Source organism: Odontesthes bonariensis, chromosome 2, assembly GCF_027942865.1.
Source record: "Odontesthes bonariensis isolate fOdoBon6 chromosome 2, fOdoBon6.hap1, whole genome shotgun sequence".
Taxonomy (NCBI): domain Eukaryota; kingdom Metazoa; phylum Chordata; class Actinopteri; order Atheriniformes; family Atherinopsidae; genus Odontesthes; species Odontesthes bonariensis.
In genome coordinates, this window is record NC_134507.1 from 37,538,703 (window position 1) to 37,563,332 (window position 24,630).

The window sequence follows — 24,630 nt, forward strand, 5'->3', positions numbered from 1 at the left end:
AGAATGACATGGGGCGACTCATTTTCACTGGACTGTCATCAGTAGGAATGAACACAACACTGCGTGAGCACTTCTTCATCTTTATTCCACATGCACGAGTCACACACTCCTGAGCACTGATCTCTCTCTTTCTGGAGGAAGCCTGCATGACAGCTCTCATCTCATCACACTCATTAACTCTGTCCATGTTGGAATTCTCCATGACAGTTTGCAGGTACTCTGACAGACCACTTTCCTTCTTTGGGATGTATTTAGTCAGATACTGTACACACGAGTAAGCAGCTGCCCTGCAGTGAACATCATGTGCTGATTGGCTGCTTTATCTGTCAATCACTGACACTGCCCACAGGAACAGGACAGTATATTCAGCAATAAGGTAATACTTTCTGCTGACATGGCAGACTCGCTTTAACTGGAAACACTTGAGATATTTATATTACATTTACATTATATTACAACAACAGATATTTAGATATAAATATAAATGTATGTTTATCCGTCAAGTGACGACTGTGCACATTTTTGTGAAATTTTTAAAGTTAAGCAGTTATAGAAGTTTGTTGAAATTTTGTTAATAGTACAAAACAAATTTGTGACTTACAATGAAATCAAGTGACAGGTTTAGGATTATTACAACTTCCATCTTTCAAAGTGTTTTTCACCTGAAATCCTGTCAGTTTTAGCCCTGTTATATGTGTAACCTGGACGTCTTGTAGCTGTTGTACTGTTATTTAAGAGTCGTAACCTTTCATTTTATCACAATAACATGGTGTGTTGGACTTAAATGTTATAAAATGTAATCTCAGCAAGAGATATTATTAAAACTTTAATCAGAGTTCCCCAAAATGACTAATACGGTGCATGATTCTATCATAAGTTCAATGGATACAGTCAAATTTGCATGAGCTATATACTGACCGAGGGATCGGACCTGTCCTGCATAATGTTAATCTCCCCCTTTTGTGTAAATGGCAGAGCAGAGCCTTCCGTTATCAGGCCCCTCTCTGTGGAACCAGCTGCCAGTTTGGCTTCAGGAAGCAGACACCCTCTCTACTTTTAAGATCAGGCTTAAAACTTTCCTTTCTGATGAAGCTTATAGTTAGGGATGGCTCAGCTGAGCCTGAAACATCCCATAGTTCTGCTGCTATAGGCCCAGCCTGCTGGGGGAGCTCCCATGATGCACCTCTCCTCTCCATGTACATGTGCCATCATTGTTGTCATTAACTTGTTCCTCTCTCAGCAGGTGTCCCTGGCCTGGTGTTCCGCTGCTTGTTGTCCCCTCTTTTCTGTCCTCTCAGCCCCAGCTGCTCCAGGCAGATGGCCGCCCTTCCTGGTTCTGGTTCTGATGGAGCTTTCTTCCTGTTAAAACTCAGTTTTTTCTTCCCACACTTCTGTGCATGCTCGGGATTGAACAGAAATTACGGTGCATTTTGTAGGATTCCTTAGCTAAGCTACTTCTTTTAATTGTGTCTGTGTTAATAAAACTGAACTGAAATGACAAATAAATGAACATGTACATCTGTACTGTTATATGTTACGTTAAAACAGAGTACTGAAATATATCTTTATTGAATAGATGAATAAATCTGAAGTCTGATTCTGTCCAGGGTTTCTTCCAGGTGTCCTCCCTCTGTCACCATCTCACATCTGAAATTCCTCTCAGTAGTATTTCAGAGCTGAGCCTTGGTTGGGAGAGTTTTTATCTTCACTTCATCTTCACAGACTATATTACCACAGCAATACAACTGAGCCAAATGCTGGATTTAAATTCATTTTCATTATATTTTCAAAGAAACGTCATTAATAAAAATAGAACATAAAACAATATTAACTATGTGTAAACTATATACATATATATGAAATTTATTCTGCCAGAGGGCAGGGTCTTTCCACTGCCTCAATGTTAATGATTTTGTTCCCAATATATTTTATATTTAGAAAGACTTTACCCTTTTCAAGGGCTCCCACAAGTCCTGGGAAATATAAAAGACTTTGGTGCTGGACATGAGGAGCTCCAGCACCCCCCTTGTGCTGCTCTCCATCACGCCCATCACCTCCACTCCAGCTGCCGCATCAGTCACAATCAGCACCTGCCAAAACAAACAGCACTTATGTCCCATAATACCTTGCAGCTAGATATTAAACCCCTTTCTTACTCCTTGTTTAATTCTTTAATCTCTTTCTCAATTGTGTCAGATCATTTGCCATTTTATGTCTGTATAATATACACTAGATTGCCAAAAGTATTCACTCACTCATCCAAATAATTAAATTCAGGTGTTCCCATCACTTCCATGGCCACAGGTGTAGAAATGCAAGCCCCTCGGCATGCAGACTGCTTCTACAAACATCTGTGAAAGAATGGCTCGCTCTCAGGAGCTCAGTGGATTCCAGCGTGGTGCCATGATAGGATGCCACCTGTGCAACAAGTCCAGTGGAGACATTTCCTCGCTCCTAAATGTCCCACAGTCAGCTGTCAGTGGTGTTAGAACAAAGTGGAAGCGACTGGGAACGCCAGCAGCTCAGCCACCAAGTGGTCGGCCACGTAAAATGACAGAGCGGGTTTGGAGGTCTGTAGCAATGGACTCTGCAGAAGGTTGGCGACCTTTCTGCAGAGTCCATTGCTGCAGACCTCCAAACTTCATGTGGCCTTTTACATGTTTAAACCAGAGAAAACAACTCCTTGTATGTGCCTACCGACTTGGCAATTAAAGCTCATTCTGATTCTGATTAGAATGTGTTTTTAGATTAGATGAATTAGAATGCTTTTTACTTCTACATTGCTGTAGGGTGTTGTGTGCAGGAAGTCCCCTCCTGCATCCATGTTGGACTTTAAGTGGGTAATCCTGCACTGGCTGCCGAGGTCCAGCTCCTGGACTGCAGCTTCCCGCCACAGCGTGAGGGAGACAGAAGCTTTATCCTGTACAGAACACAGTATGAGATGTCAGAACTATAAAGGCACCAGAGATTACTCTGTAATGTGCAGCCTACAAGTGACCACAGTAAACATAGAAACAACCAGCGCCGCAGAAAGAGACAGTTAGCACACTCCCATAGACTACTAAGGTACTCACAGAATATGAAAGTTATCTTATTTTATCTTCCCTTATCTAGAAACCACAGAGGTTGTCCCTCCTCTCCAATCCTCCCGTTCTCTGGTCTTACCTGCTGCAGCTTCACCTCACGCAGCGGGACCTCCTCTCTCCCACTGCGGACCTTTTTCACAGCTGAGAGCTAAATAAGAACAAGTTCAATCACTTAGTGATCTAATTAGACCTAAACATGTCATTGCAACAGCTTTTCTGTAATAAAACATTTCAAATACTGGTAGGCATTACTTTGTCTACCTAAAACGTTTGTATCTCTGAATTACAATTAAGCACGGTCATTTATCTGAGTGTATTAGTGTGTTCTTCTGATGAAGACAAATCAACATACCTGAACAACTTTGCCCTCCAGTGTGAGGAGGCCCTTTGTCCCCTTCACATTCTTTATAGTTGTGTGTAGGGACGGGGGACAGAGGAGGGCTTTCCTGCAAAGGGGTCCATCCTGCAAACCTTGCAGCACCAACCCCGCTCCATGCTGTCAGAGGTGGAGAAGATCATTAGGCTTTCCCTGGCCCTGCCCATATCTGTCACAGCATCTGAGCGCTCTTTCTCAGCCTGAAAACCTGGCTGCGCAGCACCATGACGCAGGAGAGACTAACACATTTGGCCATTATGAACACTCACAGTGACCTTACGGATAAATTGGCTTAAACAATTTATCAAGAACACATCTTCAATTTGGAACTTCATACCGAATTTAATTTTCTCTAAATTAGGAGGCCTAAATTTCTTTTTACTTTGTAATTATAATGTTGAAAAAATCCCCTCAAAACTATCCTACTTTCATAAACAGATGCTTCTTTCTTGGTCATTGATCTGCAAACATAATTTTCCCCCACATAGATACTACATATGGAGCAATATTAGTATGAAGTTCCAAATTTAAAATGGGTTCTTGATAAGTTGTTGCCAATTGCCAATTTATTTTGAAAATAGTAATACCACCTCAAACCAACTGGGTTATGTGTCGCACACGGAGCAAGACACCTGAGCTCAGCCACTCTGCTGGGAAATAATATGGGCACGGAGCGCAAAAAGAGCGAGATGAGGAGGTAACTGGGCTATATAGTCCATCCCACCAGCAGTCAATGGCTATTTACCCTTATTGCTGTGTGCAATTAGGGCCGTCATGACTCGTAGGATGCGAAAGCTCGTTATGTTCAGGTACTGCAACTCTAAAGCATATTTTGTCAGGTTGTAAGGTTAGTCTGTCACAAGGCCGGTATACATGGCGACATGACCAAGTATTAAGAAGTTTAGCTGCAGGTATTGAAGATAAACGAAGGCAGGTAAACTTAGGAGGGTCCAAGGTACAGAGAGTTGCAATTCAGTTTGTTCAACAGGGGGAGAAAGTTAAAAAGACGATAAGGAGGCACGGCAGCTTGGAGGATGCTTGTGATTGGGAGATGCAGGTAGATTTAGGAAACAAGCTTGTTGTTCCCCAGGAAATAGCCTCTACAAACTTAAGGCCTGATATAGTCTTGTGGTCTAGGAGTAGAATGAGAGTCTATTTCATAGAGCTGACTGTTCCTTGGGAGGAATTGGTAGAGGAAGCATATGAAAGGAAAAAGCTTAGATATGTGGAGTTGGGGGCAGAAGCAGAGCAGCGAGGATGGAAGGTTAGAATTTGTCCAGTGGAAGTAGGATGTAGAGGATTTGTTGCAAAGTCTGTTGTCTCATTGTTGAGGGAGCTGGGTGTAACTGGACAGAGTGTGAGAAAAATAGTGCAGGAGGTTTCAGATAAAGCATTACAATCCAGTCAGTGGATTTGGATAAGAAGAAGCAATAGCAGCTGGGGGCCCAGCAGGGGGAGCACTTAGGGTAAACAGACTTTTGAAAAAGCAAAGAAGAAGTTCAAGCTATTTAAGTGGTGGGTTTGGCACATGTGATCCTTTTGAAACCAGGCGGCCATTTTGGGTGAGTTGGCTTGGAGTGAGTTGTATGGATTTGTTTTTGCTGGTATTTTAGTGATTATAGGACTATTTAAGTGAGTTTGTCTGCTGAATCTGCTAGTGTGTCTTGTCCTTCCTCCACCTCTGGCACCCTCTATATTTTCACTACCCCTACCCGAACCAGGGTTTGAATCCCATTCCTGCTTTTCTTACCTCTTTTATTTCTTCCCCCTACCCGAACCAGGGTTTGCATCCCCACCCCGCTGTGACTGGTGTGCAGTTGGTGAGAGTGAGTTGTATGGATTTGTTTTTGCTGGTATTTTAGTGATTATAGGACTGTTTAGGTGAGTTTGTCTGCTGAATCTGCTAGTGTCTCTTGTCCTTCCTCCACCTCTGGCACTCTCTATATTTTCATTACCCCCTACCCGAACCAGGGTTTGAATCCAATTCCTGCTTTTCTTACCTCTTTTATTTCTCCCCCTACCCGAACCAGGGTTTGCATCCCCACCCCGCTTTAACTGGTGTGCAATTGGTGAGAGGCTGAGGTAGATTATGGTCGTTGTGGTGTGAGGGGCAGTGTTGGCTGGCATTAGGGGGGTGACTCTGGGACGCCAGTGGTCATTGTCTAGCCTCCTGGAGGTGTCGTGGGCCCAACTAGACGAAACACTGATGAAAGGAGGTTCCCACCTGATGACCCCAATGATATGTTGGTCAGCACTGCTCATTGATCTATATAATACGGAGTGTAGTGAATTATTCACTGAGTCTGGTCCTTTATTTTATTTTATTTTTTATTTTCTTTAGCACAAGTTTCTTGTGTTTATATTGAACTACACCAGCCTTCACCATTTCCCCAAGGAAAGACAGCGCCAGTGCATTATGAACCTCATTTATCCTCCTCTCTGCATCAAACACATTCATGCTGCCTTAACTGAAAACTGTCATTTCCACGTTGCAAATTTGAAAGTCAGGCCAAAATGCCATCGCTGTCAATTTGGGGAAAACGGAAAACTCATGCTACAACATTTCAAATGTGAGACTTTCAAAGTAATTAGACTTTGGAACTGTTCAAAGGTTTTAAGATAATCACAGGACTATGGTGGGAAACCGCCCAAACTCGCCTTAACCATGGCCTGAACAGGCTAACGTTATGCCTGTTTGGTTCGTTAGCTAGCTAACTAATGCTAACGTTAGCTAGTGAACGCTAACAGTCAGAGCAGTAATTAAAACATATTAACAAACATACTTGCTTGATAACTTACCTTATTTATTCTTCTTCAAAAGAATTTAAAAAAGTGGACTCAGCAGGCTGCCCTCAGTGCCCCGGCCTGTGTGCTGGACTGCTGCGTTGCTGACATAGACCTAATATACTTTGCTGAGCGGGAGAGACTGAATGTCGCACCATGCACACTTCTTCTTCTTTGAATGCGCAGTGGGAGTGAGACTGTGTTGCTACTTATTGTTGAATGAGCTTCACTCTAAATAAAGTCATCTTCACTGTAAACACTAAGTTTTTTGCATTTTTCACCATGCAACTAACTTTCACTTCATAAAAATCAGTCATAAGTGCATATGGTAATTAACCTAGTAAAGTTAAGGAATGTATGTATGTCAGGGCAGATATTGGACTTTACAGTGAAGATGTATTGTATATAGATAATCCATGAGCCTAGTCAAGCGGTGAAGTTGTAAAGCAATGAGATTGCTGAGATTTTCTCATGAGAATGAGAAAAGTGATCAGAGCTTCATCCTCTGTGGCTGGTTGACTGTTAGAGCTTCCAGCTGCCTCTAACTCCCACACCTCAAAAAACAAATGTCCCTCACAGGGTAGACATCTCAGATGATGGTCTGACTGGGGTGGTTTATATAATCTACGTGTAGAACTGTTTGTGTTCTACCACCCAGGTATAGACAATAGTGATCCATCAGCTACTGTTTATAACACTCTCATGCTCTCTCCTTCACAGTGACGGTGCTGCTGTCAACACAAATAATTATTAACTTCCGTCACAGAAATGGATGTTAATGACATGATTGTTATCCACAAGGACAATTCTTTCCAATTCTTCAAAAAAATACAGTTATATTTACTTCTGCGTCCTGCATGTCTTTTGTTAAAATCTGCCGATCACCCTGTGACACACACACACACTCTGGCTGTGTTCGAAACCACCTACTACATACTTGCAAACGGCATACTCATCGATCTGACAGTATGCAGAGCGTTTACACACAGTGCACTTCACTCCTGCCCGAGCCGAAATCAGCCGGCCTGAAAAGCTGATTTCGCTTAAGCTATAAACTCTGTAAATATATAACTTTAGCAACATTTGAAACATTTTCAGGCGAGAAAATAGTCATTTAGACCCCCAAGGTGTTGAAAATCTGACAAAATACCAGCTATTTACAATTTTGTTCCCACGAATTCGGCGCTAAAGCTAGCCGCAGTGAGCAACGCACTTCCGGTTATGCCGTTTTGACTGCTCTCGTCCTGTTAACGGAATTTGACCGTTCAAATGGCGATGGGCAAAGTCACGTTACGTTGCATCTTGGGTAGTTTGAGTGTGACAAGTAACCTCATGATGAATACTAAACATTTCGGCGAATCTAGTATGCATCTAGTGTACATCCGGGAACTTAAAAAAGTATGACTAGTAGGAATAGTGGGAGAAGTAGGCGGTTTCGAACACAGCCACAGACACACAGACACGAGGAAGTTAACCAGCTTGGGCTGCTGCTGATTGCTTGGCAGACATCTCTGTTTCTATTGGCTCTCAGTCTCCATGTTTCTGATCCTGGACCTGTTGAGATGTCCCAGGCCATTGTTGGCTTTGATCCTCATACATTTAACTTTGTCCTGAGCGGGCGGGAGTGCAAAGTTGTACCATCTGAAAAGGCTGAAGAGTGCTCACTGCAGCGGGTGGGCGGAGGTGCAAAGTGACGCTTTGTAGGCAAAAAAAGAGCACCGCCACAAGTGCGCATTGTGCCAGGAAGGGCGCTCGGACGTGAAACAGTGGAGGGTTATCGCTTCTCGGCCTTCTGGCCGACTATTTTATGCCTTTTCGGCATTAAATTTTCTCGCTTTGGAGGTTCTTTTTTGCGTTCGATCAAAGTATTCCAAGTCGTTTGTAGTTGGAGTTCTTTGTAATCAAATTTTCTTGCATTACCCTTTTTTTTCCCCAGGTTTTTGCCTTTGAACGAGTTTCAGCTGAAACAGGGTCGGTGTGGGTGTTCTGTTTTTTTTTTTTTTTAGAGGAAGGTAAGTATCCTTTTTAGTACCTTTTTATCCACTTTTTACTCTTTTATTGGGCTTTTAGTGTGATATTTATTATTGTTCTTTTAAGCATTTTATTTAAAAACTGTTTGTGGTCCCTCCATCATGTCGACAAACTATGCTGGCATGAGGAGGCACCACAGCGCTAGATTTTTATTTAAAGAAAAAGAAGGAAAGCTTTTAGAGATGTCCAGATTGGACTTCTCTCGGAAGCTAATTCAAAACATATTGAACTTCAAGCCAGACGATTTGAATTGCATCCTGTCATTGCCTTTTAACAAAGGTTTCGATGTAAGTTTTCGCACTGCAGCTTTGCTGCAGGAGTTTTGGATGAGATTTGGTAATGTGCAAGCCCAGTTTTCTGCGTTTACTGTTGAGAAACTTACTGACAATACTCTGAAGACAGTAATTGTCAGAATGTTCAATGAAATGGTGAACGCAGAAGATATCTGTATATGGTTGGGAAGATTCTGCACTGTTAAAGGCCAGGCAATGAAGGTGAGGGATGTCGACGGCATCTGGAACTGCGCCTGGAGGGTCCCCATCCAACAATGGCAAGACCCCCAGGGCTTCCAGGGCCTGAAACATCTCCCATCAATGATTGTCTTGGGAGAAAACAGAGGCTACATCCACTACCAGGGACAGCCCAAACTCTGCAGCAAATATGGGGCACAGGCACCTGGTGTACTAATTGCAGAAAGTGCAATCTCTGTGGAGAATTAAACCACCTCTTCAGAGATTGCCCAAAATCCTTTGCCAACAAATTGAAATCCTTAAAAACGTGGGAAGGCAATGGAGGGCAGACGAGGCAGTTAACGAGCTACTTGAAACAGCTGGGCTGGAAAATTCAAACTTCCAGCCAAAACCTCTGAATGGTGGACAGCAGTCAGGTGAGGCCGAGGAGGGGGAGGGGCCTGCTACACCCCCACCAATGGAGAGTTCTGGAGAGAAGGAGGTGGTGCAGGCAGAAGGCGGAGCTAGTTCAGAATGTGAAGAAGTCCAATCACAGGATGATAGCGAGGAAGGTAATGGTGCGAAAAATAACAAAAGGATAAAGCAAACAATCCCAAAACACAATGCTGTTCTCACAAACCCAGCCAGGAACCAAAAGGGAAGAATTAACAAAATAAGGCGGCTTAAAACCACTCCCACAGACGGCCAGGTGTGCGAGCTGCCGCAATCACTGCTGCACACTCCAATCAGATTCCTGGTTTGAGGGAGGAGACAAAGGCTGTGTTCGAAACCGCCTACTTCTCCTACTATTCCTACTAGTCATACTTTTTGAAGTTCCCGGATGTACACTAAATACATACTAGATTCGCCGAAATGTTGAGTATTCATCATGAGGTTACTTGTCACACTCAAACTACCCAAGATGCAACGTAACGTGACCCATCGCCATTTGAACAGGCAAATTCCGTTAACGGGACCAGAGCAGTCAAAACGGCATAACCGGAAGTGCGTTGCTCACTGCAGCTAGCTTTTGTAGTGCCGAATTCATGGGAACAAAATTGTAAATAGCCGGTATTTTGTCAGATTTTTAACACCTTGGGGGTCTAAATGACTACTTTCTCACCTGAAAATGTTTCAAATGTTGCTAAAGTTATATATTTACAGAGTTTATAGCTTAAGCGAAATCAGCTTTTCAGGCCGGCTGATTTCGGCTCGGGCAGGAGTGAAGTGCACTGTGTGTAAGCGCTCTGCATACTGTCAGATCGATGAGTATGCCATTTTCAAGTATGTAGTAGGCGGTTTCGAACACAGCCAAAGAAAGAGGGAGGAGAGAGACATGCCCAGCACAAGCCCCAGGGGCTGTGACACCCTCCCCCTTAAAAGAGGTTCAATATAGGGAACCGAAATATGTTTAAAACCTAGTAGGTACAACACACAACCAGCACTATTAAATGCTCAATGAAAAGTTATCAAAAAAAACAAATCAGAGAAAAAACACTTGCCCCATTAGCAGTTTAAAGTCCAACCACTGCCATCTGCCCCCAGCACACCAAACTCTTGCTCCTCAGCAACAGAGATTTGCCTAGGATTTCTGTGAGCATTTAAGAGGAGCAAGACAGGAGGCAGGAACAGACACCGCAAGCGGAACTGGAAGGGGACATCAACCGATCAAAGTTGTCCTAACACACCAGGTCCCTCGCCAACCCATACTTCTAATGGGCCGGAGAGAGGGCATCCGCCACCACATTCTCTGATCCTTTTATGTATCGGATGTCCAACCCATAAGACTGCAACATCAGAGACCATCGTATCAGTCTCTGGTTTGGACACTGCAAGGAGTTCAAAAAGGTTATTGGATTGTGATCCGTGTAGACCACCACGGGTGTGGTGCCTGAAAGTACATACACGTCAAAATGTTTCAAAGCCCATATCAAAGCTAGTGCCTCCTTTTCGATGATTGAATAATTTAGTTGGTAGGAGTTAAACTTTTTGGGGAAAAAAAACTCACTGGCTTATCAACACCCAGATCATCAACTTGCAATAGAACAGCACCTGCACCCACGTGACTCGCATCTACCTGCAGTGAAAAGGGGCGGTCAAACCGTGGTGCCTCAAGAACAGGAGCTGTACATAACAAGGCTTTAATGTTCTCAAAAGCCTGTTGACATTCAGGGGTCCATATATACACTGCCTTTGCCTTCAAAAGGTTAGTGAGTTGCGATGCAACAGTGGAAAAATTGCGACAAAAACACCTGTAGTAACCCACTAATCCAAGAAACCACAACAGTTCCTTTTTCGTGGTTGGTACCGGATAATTTTCAACCGGGCTCACTTTAGCAGCCACAGGACGGACGCACCCCTGACCCACAACTTGGCCAAGATAAGTCACTAGCCCCTTTCATACTGCGACCTGCTATCTTAGCGGGTCCAAATTGCACCTTCGACCCGCGTCGAGCAATGTGGACGCTTGGCGTGTTGGTGACCCGTGTCGCCTGAAGCCGAGTTCAGGGGGCGTTGCCTAGTGGCAGAGCGTCACACGAAACACATAAAATGCTGGGCGTGTACAATGACGTAGGCACAAGCCATGCGTCGGAGGTAGGGTTAAATACACCTGTCTGCATCAAATTTTTCAAACAAACGATGGCGGGACACGTTGAGATATCGTTTATGCAATTGTATATGCAGTTCATGGAGATGTTACTTTACAGTGCGTCTTGCTGCGTGGGAAACCGCGCTCTCCCGTCTTTCTCTCCAGCCCTTCCAGCAGAGGTCCATCCTTCACCGTCCCCGACATGTGGTGGTAAATAACGTCCTCTGCTCGGGGGCTGAGGAGCTGTAAAACTTGTAAAACACTTGTCCTCACCTATCGCTGTTGTTCTGAATCAGCTGTCCATTCTGTCTTTTAAACTCCTCACGTCATGCCACGCCCACGTCCGACCCGCGTCGATTGCGTTCACACCAAACTCGGCTCGGCAAAAAGACTAGGGTCCGACGCGGGTCGAAAGGAGAGTCGAGTTGACGCGGCAGCCCGGGTCGGCAGTGTGAACGCAACAGCGGACACGTTAAATTCGCGAATTAAACGCGGGTTATTCGGCAGTGTGAAAGGGGCTACTGTCGCCCTGGCAAACTCACATTTTGAGAGGTTCACAGTGAGACAGGCCTCAGCCAAGCGACCGAACAGCGCCCTGATGCGCTCGACATGCTGAGGCCAAGTGTCAGAAAACACCACCAAGTCATCCAAATAGACAGCGCAACCCTCCAGGTCCCCCAGAACACGAGTCATAAGGCGTTGAAATGTCGCTGGCGCATTTCTCAAGCCAAAAGGCATAACCTTGTAAGAAAACAAAGCGTTCGGTGTCACAAATACAGAAATATCATGGGCCCGCTAAATTAAAGGGACCTGTCAGATCTAACTTACTTACAAACTTAGCATGACCAACCTCATCTACACAATCTTCCATATGAGGAAGTGGGAACGAGTCAGGTCTGGTGACAGCATTAACTTTCCTGATGTCAGTACAAATTCTTGGTGTGCCGTCTGCTTTGGGTACCGTGATGCAAGGCGATGCCCAGCTTGAGGAGGATGGCTCAGCTATGCCATTCTCCAACATATACTTAATTTCGGCATCCAGATACCTGCGTTTTTCAGCATTGACACGAAAAAAAACGTTGACGAATAGGCTGAACATCTCCCACCTCAATATCGTGTTCAATAAGGAGGGTCTGAGTAGGCGTATCACCAAACAAACATGGAAAAGACCTAATCAACTCTGCCAACTCTGCCCTTTCTAACTCTGGCAGATGTTGCAACAATGCCTCAAGGTTACAGAGAGCCTCAGAGTTTTTCAACCGCCCATGTGTTAATGCTTGATCCACAGCTGGTAACCCATCCGCCTCCACCTCACTCACCAACAAAGGTGTAGTGACCGCTGATGCTCTAGTCGCTAAACATGCTGGATGAGAATTCGCCGCGATAACCTGTGCACCATACCCAGGTGATTTTGACGCACGCTCATAATATGGTTTTAACAGGTTCACATGACACAATTGGGTGGTTTTCCTGCGCCGCTCTGGAGTCGAAATAAAATAATTTAAATCAGAAAGCTTCCTTAAAACTGTGCATGGGCCAGTAAATTTGGCTTGAAATGGTGAGCCTATGATGGGCAACAGCGCCAGTACTCGATCACCAGGACTGAAAACCCACCGTTCCGTACGTCTATCATAGAGCTTTTTCATTTTTCCCTGCACATGCTCCATTTTCTCCCTGGCCAGTTCGCCAGCTGCATAAAGTCTACGCCGAAAACCATTCACATAGTCTAACAGGTTCCGGGGAGGGTCCTCCCCCATCCACTGGTCCCTCAAAATGGCTAACGGACCTTGTACAGTATGGCCGAACACCAAGTCATTTGGGCTAAACCCTGTACTCTCTTGAACTACTTCCCTAGCCGCAAGCATTAACCAGGGCAAACCCTCCTCCCAGTCACCTTCCATTTGAATGCAATAAGAACGTAGCAACGACTTCAACGTTTGATGGAAACGTTCTAATGCTCCCTGACTTTGTGCATGATACGCAGATGCTTTGTTATGCTTGATGTTAAGCTGCTTCAACACTTGAGAGAAAAGGTGTGAGGAGAAATTGGAACCCTGGTCACTGAATGATTTTTGGAATGCCAAATATAGAGATGAATTGTGACAACGCTCTCACCACCGACCTAGCAGTGATGGTACGCAACGGGTACGCTGCTGGATAGCTAGTGGCTTGGCACACTACAGTGAGAAGATAGATAGTACCGGATTTCGAGTGAGGGAGGGGGCCGACACAGTCCACGATCACGTGCTCAAAAGGTTGATTGACTGCTGGAATTGATAATAGAGGAGCAGGTTTTAGAGTCTGATTGGGCTTACTTGTTAGTTGGCATGTGTGTCAAGTTTTTATGTGTACCGATACGTCATGTTTCAACCGAGGCCAGAAAAAATGCCTCAGAATCCGGTCGTATGTCTTCCGAACACCAAGATGCCCCGACCCCTCATGAGCTAGTTTAAAAAAAAAAAAAACAGGTTCACAAAACCTCTCAGGCAACACGATTTGGATAATCGGATCACCCACAAAACTCTGACCATGCGGGACCCATTTCCTTACCAACAGGTAGTCTTTAAGGAAATAGCCCCGAGCACTGCTCTCTATCTGGGCACCGGTTACCACCTGGTCAAACAAACCTTGCAGGGAACAATCAGCCTCTTGCTCCGCCTTCAACTCTTCCTGCAAAACTGACAAGGGATAGTCAGACAAAGAAAACATAGATAACGACCCCACATTTTTATTTGATTCACACAGGCTGGAATTAAACTTATCCCCTGTCATAGCACGCGTTACAGCACATGCTGTGAACTCTTCAGGGAATGCTGATTGACTATCATCAGGCTGTTGTCTTACCACTGGCACCGTGTCCACCTCTAACTGTGGCGGCACGTCAACCCACGCACAGGCACCAGCCAGGCCATTACCCAAAAGCACATTGACACCCTCCACTGGGAAAGCAGGACGCACCCCCACAACTGCTTGTCCCTGGAAAAGATCGGAGTACAACATGATGTTATGCACGGGAACTTGAAATACATTTAAACCCATACCCAACACAGGAATACAAGACCCAGTATCACTCTCACTGCTGAATGGCAAAACTGATGCTTTGATAAAAGTATCATAAGCAGCAGTGTCACGCAATATCTTTACTGGTACTTTTTTGTCACTCCCCACCAAAGACACAAAACCATCACTAACAAAATGTCTAACTTTCCAGTTCCGGACTTTGATGAGTCCCAACCTGAAACCCCTCCTTCACCACCAAAGGCAGCGAAGGTGGCACTGAGACAGCCATAGACACCCCTCTAGCCCTAGGTTGAGAGACAGACTGGTTAGAGTTTGACTTAGCCTTAAGAGCATAACAGTCAGCTTGTAAATAGCCCTTTTTATGACAGTAATTACAGGTTCTTTCCTCACGGCTACGAACACCATGATCCTCTGTAGCAACAACTTTAACTGAGCTACCCACTGCATATAAATCGGAACGTGCCCCGTTTCCATGACCATTACCACCAGACAGGTGGTGCCGGCTAAACAGACGCCGCTCACTAAACCCACGTCTGTGCCTGAGCACATATTCATCTGCTAATGCCGCAGCGTTCGCAACTGTTTTCACTTTCTGGTCACTGATGTAATTAGCAATATGTTCAGGTAACGTGTTCTTAAATTGCTCGAGAACTATAAGTTCACACAACCCCTCATAATCACTGACTTCCAGCGCAGCAACCCAACGGTCAAAATGCCTCGCCAAATCACCCGCCAATTCCAAGTGGGTTTGCTTCTCGTTTTTCCGCCACGTACGAAAACGTTTGTGGTACGCCTCAGGCACCAACTCAAAAGCTCTTAACACTGCCTTTTTAACTAAGGTGTACTGCTTACTATCCTCTGAATTTAAACTTGCAAAGGCCTCTTGAGCTCTTCCAGTAAATACGCACTGCAACATCAATGTGCGCACAGACTCCGGCCAATTCCGGACCTCAGCAACGCATTCAAAAAGAGAAAAGAATGTTTCTGAATCTTTTTCATTGAACTTTGGTACCAGGTGCAGATTGCGAAAAATGTCAAAGTCCTGATCATTCGACCCTGAAACCCCTGACCGACCACCAGTTACCCCAGCCTCCCCAGCTGCAAGTTTCCCCTGTTTTATCAGTTCCAGTTTAGTTTTCTCAATGTCAAGTCTGGACTGCTCAATCTGCAACCTCTCCACCTCAATTCTCTCTTGGGACTTTAAAAAAAACAGCTCCCTCTGCTGCTCAAATGTTAAATTACCAGTTCCTTTATTAAAATGCTGGCCCAAACCATCACCAGATTCACCAGGCCACTTCTCCTCTGGATCCGGATGAGGCTCCTCCTCAGTCAGGGTCAGGATTCCTAAATCACTCAAGAAGGCTTTAATCTCAGACTTCAGTACCTCCTTATTTGACTTTTTATCATTAATCCCTATCTTGTAGTGGTCTGCTACTCGGAGTAACTGGTTTTTGGTGAATCTATTCAATAACTCTAAACTCGGAGCTTCCACAAACTCAGCAATGCTAGCCATCTCTAAGCTAGAAAAGTTCCCAACATACAAGCCAGGTCAATACTAATTAAGAAAAAGAGCAGTGAAAGGAAAAACACTCAGGCGCTCTAACCAGACCTGTGCTGCGTCACAAAGCAAGTGTAGCCAGTGTGCCAAAGGTCATCACTGACCCCTACTCAGTGTGTGTCCCCCCCACTAACTAAACTGCCTAACCAAAACTAACCTAAACCAACTCAACCCTAGTCTTCAGGGGATCTGGCAGCGGGTATTTATGCACTGAAACCCACTGGTGTGGTGATGCGACCAGTCATCTGGCAACACCACCAAAACCATGGACATGCCCCCGAGACAACTGCTCTAACCGCCGTCACCCCACACTACGGACAGATGAGCAGATTACAAAGGGAAAATGCACTTAGCCTAACAGAGGGAACACACGGTCGAATGTGACACACCAACCAACATTTACCCTGACAACCAGCCCAAAACAATAACAAACAGCGCGCATAAACTAAATTACCACAACACAAACTACCTTCAAACTAGAACCAAATCAACTTCAATACCAAACCTTGCACTTCCTCAAAACAACCAGGTCAGAGTTTCAACCTACCCCCAACAATAGTACCACCAGGAGAAACTCCTCACCTAACCACTGAAGCCATGCAAACTTCCAACAATCCCTCCCCCAGCAGGGCAGCGGGTAATCAGCACTCAGGTGCGCAGCAATCAAGCCACCACCAACAACCCCAAGCTCAGAAACTACCCAATAAACTTTAGCAAATAGAACAAGGACAAGCCCCCAATTTGACACGACCTGGCTCAAAAGCCGTATCAAAAAGGAGGAAGCACACGGCTTGTAAGTTATAAGGAAATCAAATTTATTTAAACAATTCGAACTTAAGCTACAAATTCAACAAAAGTAAAACAATGGGATGTGGCAATCAGTCATCAGTAGTGTAATGGTGTTATGGAGCATAAATGTACTGCAAAGGTGTTGTATGGTGCGAAACATAACAAAAGGATAAACCAAACAAACCCAAAACACAATGCTGTTCTCACAAACCCAGCCAGGAACCAAAAGGGAAGAATTAACAAAATAAGGCGGCTTAAAACCACTCCCACAGACGGCCAGGTGTACGAGCTGCCGGAATCACTGCTGCACACTCCAATCAGCTTCCTGGTCTCAGGGAGGAGACAAAGAAAGAGGGAGGAGAGAGACATGCCCAGCACAAGCCCCAGGGGCTGTGACACTAATCAGTTCTGTTTTAATCCCACCTAGGAAAGTGCTTTTAGACCTGGACCGAGCCATTTTTTATTTTCTGTGGGGCTCCAAGTGGGATAGACTGAGGAGAGATGTAATGAAGAAACAAACAGAGAAAGGAGGAAAGGTAGTGCCTGATTTTTATTTGTTTTTAGGAAGCAGATACACTACACTGCATATCCTACAGGCTACAGACCCATCCGGAAACCCCAAAACTAAAGCAATGACACGATTCTGGATGGGTTTTTACCTCAGAAGACTGAAGATTTTACCCACCTACCTAAAAGTGCCTGTGTCTTTTAGCCTGCCACCATCCTATGCTTTTATCCAGACGTTCTAAAAGCATTTTAACTTGGAGGCAGAGGAGTTGCATGTTTTAACAAACCACCGCTCTCTGATCTCTGTTGTGCAGGAGCGGGAACCAGTGAGTCCAGTGCGTGGGCTCGCGTTTGGCGAGCACTAAACAGTTTGGTGCAACGTCAACCATTCCGCTCTTCCAAACAAACTCCGGGACCTGTCATGGATGGTGGCTCATGAGATCCTGCCAGTCAGGTCCGTTATGCACTCCTGGGGCATGTCAGCGATCTCAACCTGCCCGCGACCTGGTTGTGGCGCGCCCGAGTCGGTGAGGCACCTGCTCTGGGATCTTAGAGATTAGTGATGGGATTTTCGGGTCTTTTTCCAGATGCGGCTCTAATGGCTCGACTTACTGTGGAGAGCCGTCTCTTTCGGCTCCACAACGGCTCCCCATATATCCCCGTCTAGCACTGGCAGAAGCAGAGAAAAACGCGCAAGGAGAGGGAGAGTGAGAGTGAGGGGGAGGGAGATGGGAGAGACAGCGAGGCACCGGTCCGAAGGACAAAAAAAATGACGTGGGAAAAAAACTGTCGGCTCTGTGGCACTGACAGGGAGGCAGAGAGACAGCGAGATACTGAAAGAAAAAAAAACGTCTCCCAAATAGGATCCCAAAATGGCTCCCATTATGGAGCTGGTTCCTGTCGTTCACTTCAAAGAGCCGGCTCTTAGAGCCGGATCGTTCGCGACCGACACATCACTATTAGAGATGGCAGCAAAAAGATGAAAAAAAAGAGCACATGTGAACAATGAAGTGGATGTTGGCAAGTTTTGCTGAATACGGCAGCATGACTGCACTGGAGATATTAAGCCGTGAGGGTTTTCCTCAACTAAGAATTTTCCCAGTGTGGGTGGGTGTGGCTCTAGAGATGGGGCGAGTGGAAAAACTAAATAAATTTGTGCTCCAAGTTCCTTGGTTGTTGAAACAAGAACTGATCAGAAAGATGAAGAAAAGCCGGACTGTTTTAATCTGCAAGCTTTTCAGATTCAGGTTAGCTGCTGGCATGGCACAGCAGACAGTTGAATTTGCTGCACCGTCCGGCCGAGTGAGGCACGTGGAAAAGAGGTGTCAGCCTCTGACAGTTCCAACTCATACTTACCTGGCAGGGGAGATACCATGATCAAGAAGGTGGTTCACCCAGGACGAGGCTCAGCCATTGCACACCGGCTGTACTGACCCTTGCGAATTCCCCAAATGTGGGAATCTCGACTGCATAATTTCTGGTAGTGGGGGACTGCGTTCGCGCTCTCCCCTGATTTGACGGTATAACGTGAATATTCCTGGGCAACTCTACCTTGGTTTTTGTCCTGGCGTTGCTGCTTTAACAACACCTTTCCATCTTTAAAACCCATGTTTTGCAAGGTTTGCTGAATGCTGCGGCAGGTCTGCACAGCTGATATGCAGCTGCGCAGTTGTCAGGTGAGGTCATACAGTGCAGTCACCCCAGGCAGGTGGGCGTTGCCTTAGTGATGGCAATAACGAGATGGGAATACGGCAGCATTTCTGCACTGGAGATATTAAGCCGTGAGGGTTTGCCTCAACTAAGAATTTTCCCAGTGTGGGTGGGTGTGGCTCTAGAGATGGGTAGAGTGGAAAAACTAAATCAAATTGTGCTCAAAGTTCCTTGGTTGTTGAAACAAGAACTGATCAGGAAGATGAAGAAAAGCCGGAGTGTTTTAATCTGCAAGCTTTTCAGATTCAGGTTAGCTGCTGGCATGGCACTGCAGACAGTTGAATTTGCTGCACCGTCCGGCCGAGTGAGGCACCTGGAAAAGAGGTGTCAGCCTCTGACAGTTCCAACTCATACTTACCTGGCAGGGGAGATACCATGATCAAGAAGGTGGTTAACCCAGGACGAGGCTCAGCCATTGCACACCGGCTGTACTGACCCTTGCGAAATTCCCTAAATGTGGGAATCTCGACTGCATAATTTCTGGTAGTGGGGGACTGCGTTCGCGCTCTCCCCTGATTTGACTGTATAACGTAAATATCCCTGGGCAACTCAACCTTGGTTTTTGTCCTGGCGTTGCTGCTTTAAGGGCACCTCTCCATCTTTAAAACCCATGTTTTGCAAGGTTTGCTGAATGCTGCAGCAGGTCTGCACAGCTGATATGCAGCTGCGCAGTTGTCAGGTGAGGTCATACAGTGCAGTCACCCCAGGCAGGTGGGCGTTGCCTTAGTGATGGCAACAACGAGATGAGAATACGGCAGCATTTCTGCACTGGAGATATTAAGCCGTGAGGGTTTGCCTCAACTAAGAATTTTCCCATTGTGGGTGGGTGTGGCTCTAGAGACGGGGAGAGTGGAAAAACTAAATCAAATTGTGCTCCAAGTTCCTTGATTGTTGAAACAAGAACTGATCAGAAAGATGAAGAAAAGCCGTACTGTTTTATTCTGCAAGCTTTTCAGATTCAGGTTAGCTGCTGGCATGGCACAGCAGACAGTTGAATTTGCTGCACCGTCCGGCCGAGTGAGGCACCTGGAAAAGAGGTGTCAGCCTCTGACAGTTCCAACTCATACTTACCTGGCAGGGGAGATACCATGATCAAGAAGGTGGTTCTCCCAGGATGAGGCTCAGCCATTGCACACCGGCTGTGCTGGTTCTTGCGAATGGGCGATGTGCTGAATAGGAGTGCAATTGACCCTGCGAGCCATTGGCTTAGAGTCCATGTAGGTGCAATTAAGAATTCTGATGTCACTGACCTCAAGAGTAATTTGCATATGCCTTCCCCCAGGTCTTGTGGACCAGGATGGACCAGGAAGGACCAGGATATTACAGCACAAATGGCACACAATTTTATAGTTGCACCAAGCATAAGCCCCCTGCATCCATTTGCGCACAAAAGTCCCCTCCTGGCATGCTTTTGCATGGTTTTGTCATGTCAATCAACAGAATAAAGTGTTAAATGCATTTATTGTCATACTTTTGCCATATCTCAAGTGTGTGTATGAACAAAAAGCTATTCAAAATTCATGCCATGTATTTTTTTTTGCTCCCTTTCTTTCAATAAAGTATTGTTGATTATCACTTACTCCTATGCCTCTTATGCTACTTCCCTAGAAGCCATTTATTTATATGGCACTTATTTCTGATAACTAGGCTCTGTTATTGTTGAATCAATTGACAGACACTCCACGACTCATTGTGACTGTAGCACTGACCATTTTTATTCAGTACCACAGCAAACAGCATCCAAGGGCAATGTTGACACCAGAGTGTGCAGTGCCGAGGAACAACAAAAGGTGCTGCGTTAAAGGGCACTCAGAGAGGGCACAGAGGACCATGAATTGCATGGCATTGTGGAGCAATACAAAATGTAATGGCACAGTTTACAGAGCATCACAGAAGTGCAACTTTAAAGGGCACAGTGCAGAGAACAACCCCACATGAAATAAATGAAACAGGGCAACAGTGCAGAGAACAACCCCACATGAAATAAATGAAACAGGGCAACAGTGCAGAGAACAACCCCACATGAAGTAAATGAAACAGGGCAACAGTGCAGAGAACAACCCCACATGAAGTAAATGAAACAGGGCAACAGTGCAGAGAACAACCCCACATAAAGTGAATGAAACAGGGCAACAGTGCAGAGAACAACCCCACATGAAGTAAATGAAACAGGGCAACAGTGCAGAGAACAACCCCACATAAAGTGAATGAAACAGGGCAACAGTGCAGAGAACAACCCCACATAAAGTGAATGAAACAGGGCAACAGTGCAGAGAACAACCCCACATAAAGTGAATGAAACAGGGCAACAGTGCAGAGAACAACCCCACATGAAGTAAATGAAACAGGGCAACAGTGCAGAGAACAACACGTGCCATGTTTAAGGGCAATTGTTCGTCCAGAACACAGAGAACAACCCCACATAAAGTGAATGAAACAGGGCAACAGTGCAGAGAACAACCCCACATAAAGTGAATGAAACAGGGCAACAGTGCAGAGAACAACCCCACATAAAGTGAATGAAACAGGGCAACAGTGCAGAGAACAACCCCACATAAAGTGAATGAAACAGGGCAACAGTGCAGAGAACAACACGTGCCATGTTTAAGGGCAATTGTTCGTCCAGAACACAGAGAACAACCCCACATAAAGTGAATGAAACAGGGCAACAGTGCAGAGAACAACCCCACATAAAGTGAATGAAATAGGGCAACAGTGCAGAGAACAACACACAGAACGCAGAGCATGAACACAGCAACTATATACACTATTTACAAGGGGCCGACCGTTCACTCCTCCAGTCCGTCCACAACGGACATGAAGTGTTCAAAGTTTTTGAAAACTATGTCTTCCAGTCCTTTGGAGGGTGAACGGTGGATCTCAGGGCAATATGTCTTTTTTTTATATTTTTTGTGTCCCTGGATTTTGTGCCCGCAAACTTTGCAGGCCGGGAGACGCTGCACCTTCACGCCCAGCTCAGTGGGGTGGTCTGCCAGCTTTCTCTTGTACAGAGTCGATCGGGACCACGACAACCCTACCACAGCACTTTGTCCAGAGGGCGGCTTTACACCTGGCCTGATGGGCACAGACGCCGTGACCTGCGGGATGGAGGCCTGACCAGCAGGCTGTGTGGAGGAGGAGACGAGGGGCAGCAGAGGCGTGGTGATGGTGGACGGGGCAGAGCAGGAGACGAGGGGCAGCACTGCAGTGGGCCTGGTGATGGTGGACGGGGCAGAGCAGGAGACGAGGGGCAGCAGAGGCGTGGTGATGGTGGACGGGGCAGAGCAGGAGACGAGGGGCAGCACTGCAGGAGGCCTGGTGATGGTGGAGGTGGTGGGGATTCTCCTCACCGGCAGACGGAGCAGCTGTGGAGGAGGCTGCGGCGTCTCCAGCAGCAGGTTGGTCCGACCCTTCAACACCTTGGTGCCGGCTGTGCTGGGCGTGGGGACGTACTCCATCACGGGGTAGTCGGGTGGAGGGAGGACGTCAGGCTGGCGCGGTGCAGGAGGCAGCTGCTCACAAGACACAGACGCGGCCTTTGAGGTCACAGCTGGCTGCCTGGTGGCGTGGAGGTTGACCAGCCTCTCCTGCTGGCGGATGAAGTCTCTCACCGTCTTGGTGTTAATTTTGGGGAGAGGGATGCCCGCCTTGCACAGGACGGGGTCCTCTACCAAGACCCGGTGCTGGATCCTCTCATAGGCCTTGAGAATGTTGGCCTTCTCAGGGCTGGAGCGGGAGGCCTGAGGGCTGCGCAGCCACAGCAGCTTGACCAGCACGTACATCAGCCGGTTGTGCTGCGGGCTGTTGTCCTGCTGAGCTGGCGCGTACCTCCTAGCCATCTTTACCCGCTGGACCACGGCGGCGTCAGCCAGGTCGTCCCTCTTGGTCCGACAATATAGCGTGTTGCCCCAGTGGGTGCGGTAGAGCTGGTGGTACCGCTGTGGCTGCTTGTCATGCTCCTCCACCGCGTTCCAGGCATGAAGGACCCTGTTCCGCTCTGCTGTGCTGAGGAGCAGCTTCTGCTCTGTCAAGCCGACCTCCAGCAGCGCAGCACAGAAAGCCTCCAGCTTCTGGAACCCGGGCAGAGGACTGACACTGCAGACATCATCCTGTAAAACACACACACACACAGAAAAGTAGGTAAGTTTCAATGTATACGATGTCTTGTTTTTTCAGTGGGTCACATGTATCGCTGTATTCTCTTCTATCAGTATGTATTGGACTCACAAAGGCAGGAGGGTTGACCGAAGCAGTCTCGCTGCTGGTCAGTCTGATGTGGGGCTCCAGATCAGTACGGTCCTCCTCGCTCTGGTACGCCTCGTCGGCGTCTGGGTCGACCTCCCCAGGCTGAACAACCTCCTCCTCCGGCCCAGGACCGTCGCTGATGATGCCCTCCAGCGAGAACGCCTCCCCCGTGCTTTGGCTGAAGAGGTACTCCAGCCCGAGCAGCTCATCGGACTGGACATCAGCCGGGGCCCGGAAGTTGCGCTCCACTGGCTCGCCCAACAGCTGCTGGCAGCGGGAGTTCAGGCGGTCGATGAGTGGCGTAGAGTACACCCGGTGGTGCCGCCCTCCGCCCCCAAACACCGCGTCTGAGCTGCGGTCAGCGTTCCACCTGGCGATGCCGCTTATCAGGTAAACCTGATAAGGCCGCGCCGCACAGTGGGGACCTGAACATCACAACAAACAGGTATTATCAGTACCTCAGTTATCATGTGATAAACGTGTTTTTTTTTTTGGTATTTTTCCCCCTTAGATTACCTGGAATCATGTGGGGCAAAGATTTATGGAACCCCTCCAGGCTGTTGCTCCCACGCAGGCCCTTGTAATATGGGACGTCCACACCGTTGATGGTGGTGGTGCGGGCGACACGATACATGACCATGCCTGGGGGGTCCTGGATGCACTCCAGGTGTCGCTGCTGGGCTGCCCACATCTCATCAATGGCCGCTGTAAACACACACACACACATGTTGAGCTGTAGTCATTTTGCACGTGCGTGTGTGAGGTGTTTTTTTTTTTTTTTTTTTTTTTTCCTTACCAGGGGACTTGAAGAGGCTGACGCCGCTCTCATCCAGCCCTGCTGGACCCTTCAGGTCCTCGATGAGGAGGTGGACCAGGCGAAACGTCTCCTGGGCCCCGAGGGTGACCCGCCGGACATGGTGCTTCAGCTGGTCCCGGGAGACGTACCGCCGGACCACGTCCTCATCACTCACCACCTACATGGTGGCCGGGTCTCTGGCCCTGATGGCAGCGATGAGGAGCTGGAGGTCCTCGCGGTTGTAGGCCAGCACCGCCCCGACCAGCGTGGATTTAAAGGGGCCGTATTTGGAGTGAGCCTCCGTTCTTAGAGCGGCGTCAAAGCGGTGGAGCCAGTGGAAAATGTCCAGCCTCACCACCATCCCCTCGTCCACCCAGGACTGGAACATGATCTCCACCGCGGTCGGACCCTGTGCTTTGCAGCAGCCGCGGTCGATGTAGAGGATCTGGGGGACGGGCTGGTTTGCGAGGCGAAACCTCTCCATCACCCCACGACACATGGGCCCCAGCTTCTCCACCGACTCCTCGCAGGTAAGCACAAAGCTGACGATCTGGGAGAGCTCATTGCCGATGCTGGTGAACCACTCAGCCGAGCCCTTGCCCTCCCCAGACAGCTTCTTCACCACCTACAACAAAACAAACAAACAAATACAGTTTAGCTTTGCATAATGTGGTGTTTCCCTGTGAGT

The 24,630-nt window shown here is 47.0% G+C and overlaps 2 non-coding genes and 1 pseudogene across 2 annotated transcripts; all 3 read left to right on the top strand.

The window, feature by feature from the left end:
• Positions 1–18,539: 18,539 nt before the first annotated feature.
• Positions 18,540–18,703, top strand: LOC142402303 (U1 spliceosomal RNA). The gene has a single exon (XR_012773337.1). It is a non-coding gene; the product is annotated as a U1 spliceosomal RNA (small nuclear RNA).
• Positions 18,704–19,251: 548 nt separating this feature from the next.
• Positions 19,252–19,416, top strand: LOC142366352 (U1 spliceosomal RNA). The gene has a single exon (XR_012766796.1). It is a non-coding gene; the product is annotated as a U1 spliceosomal RNA (small nuclear RNA).
• A 548-nt stretch (positions 19,417–19,964) lies between these two features.
• LOC142366568 (U1 spliceosomal RNA) lies at positions 19,965–20,091 on the top strand (annotated as a pseudogene).
• Positions 20,092–24,630: the final 4,539 nt, after the last annotated feature.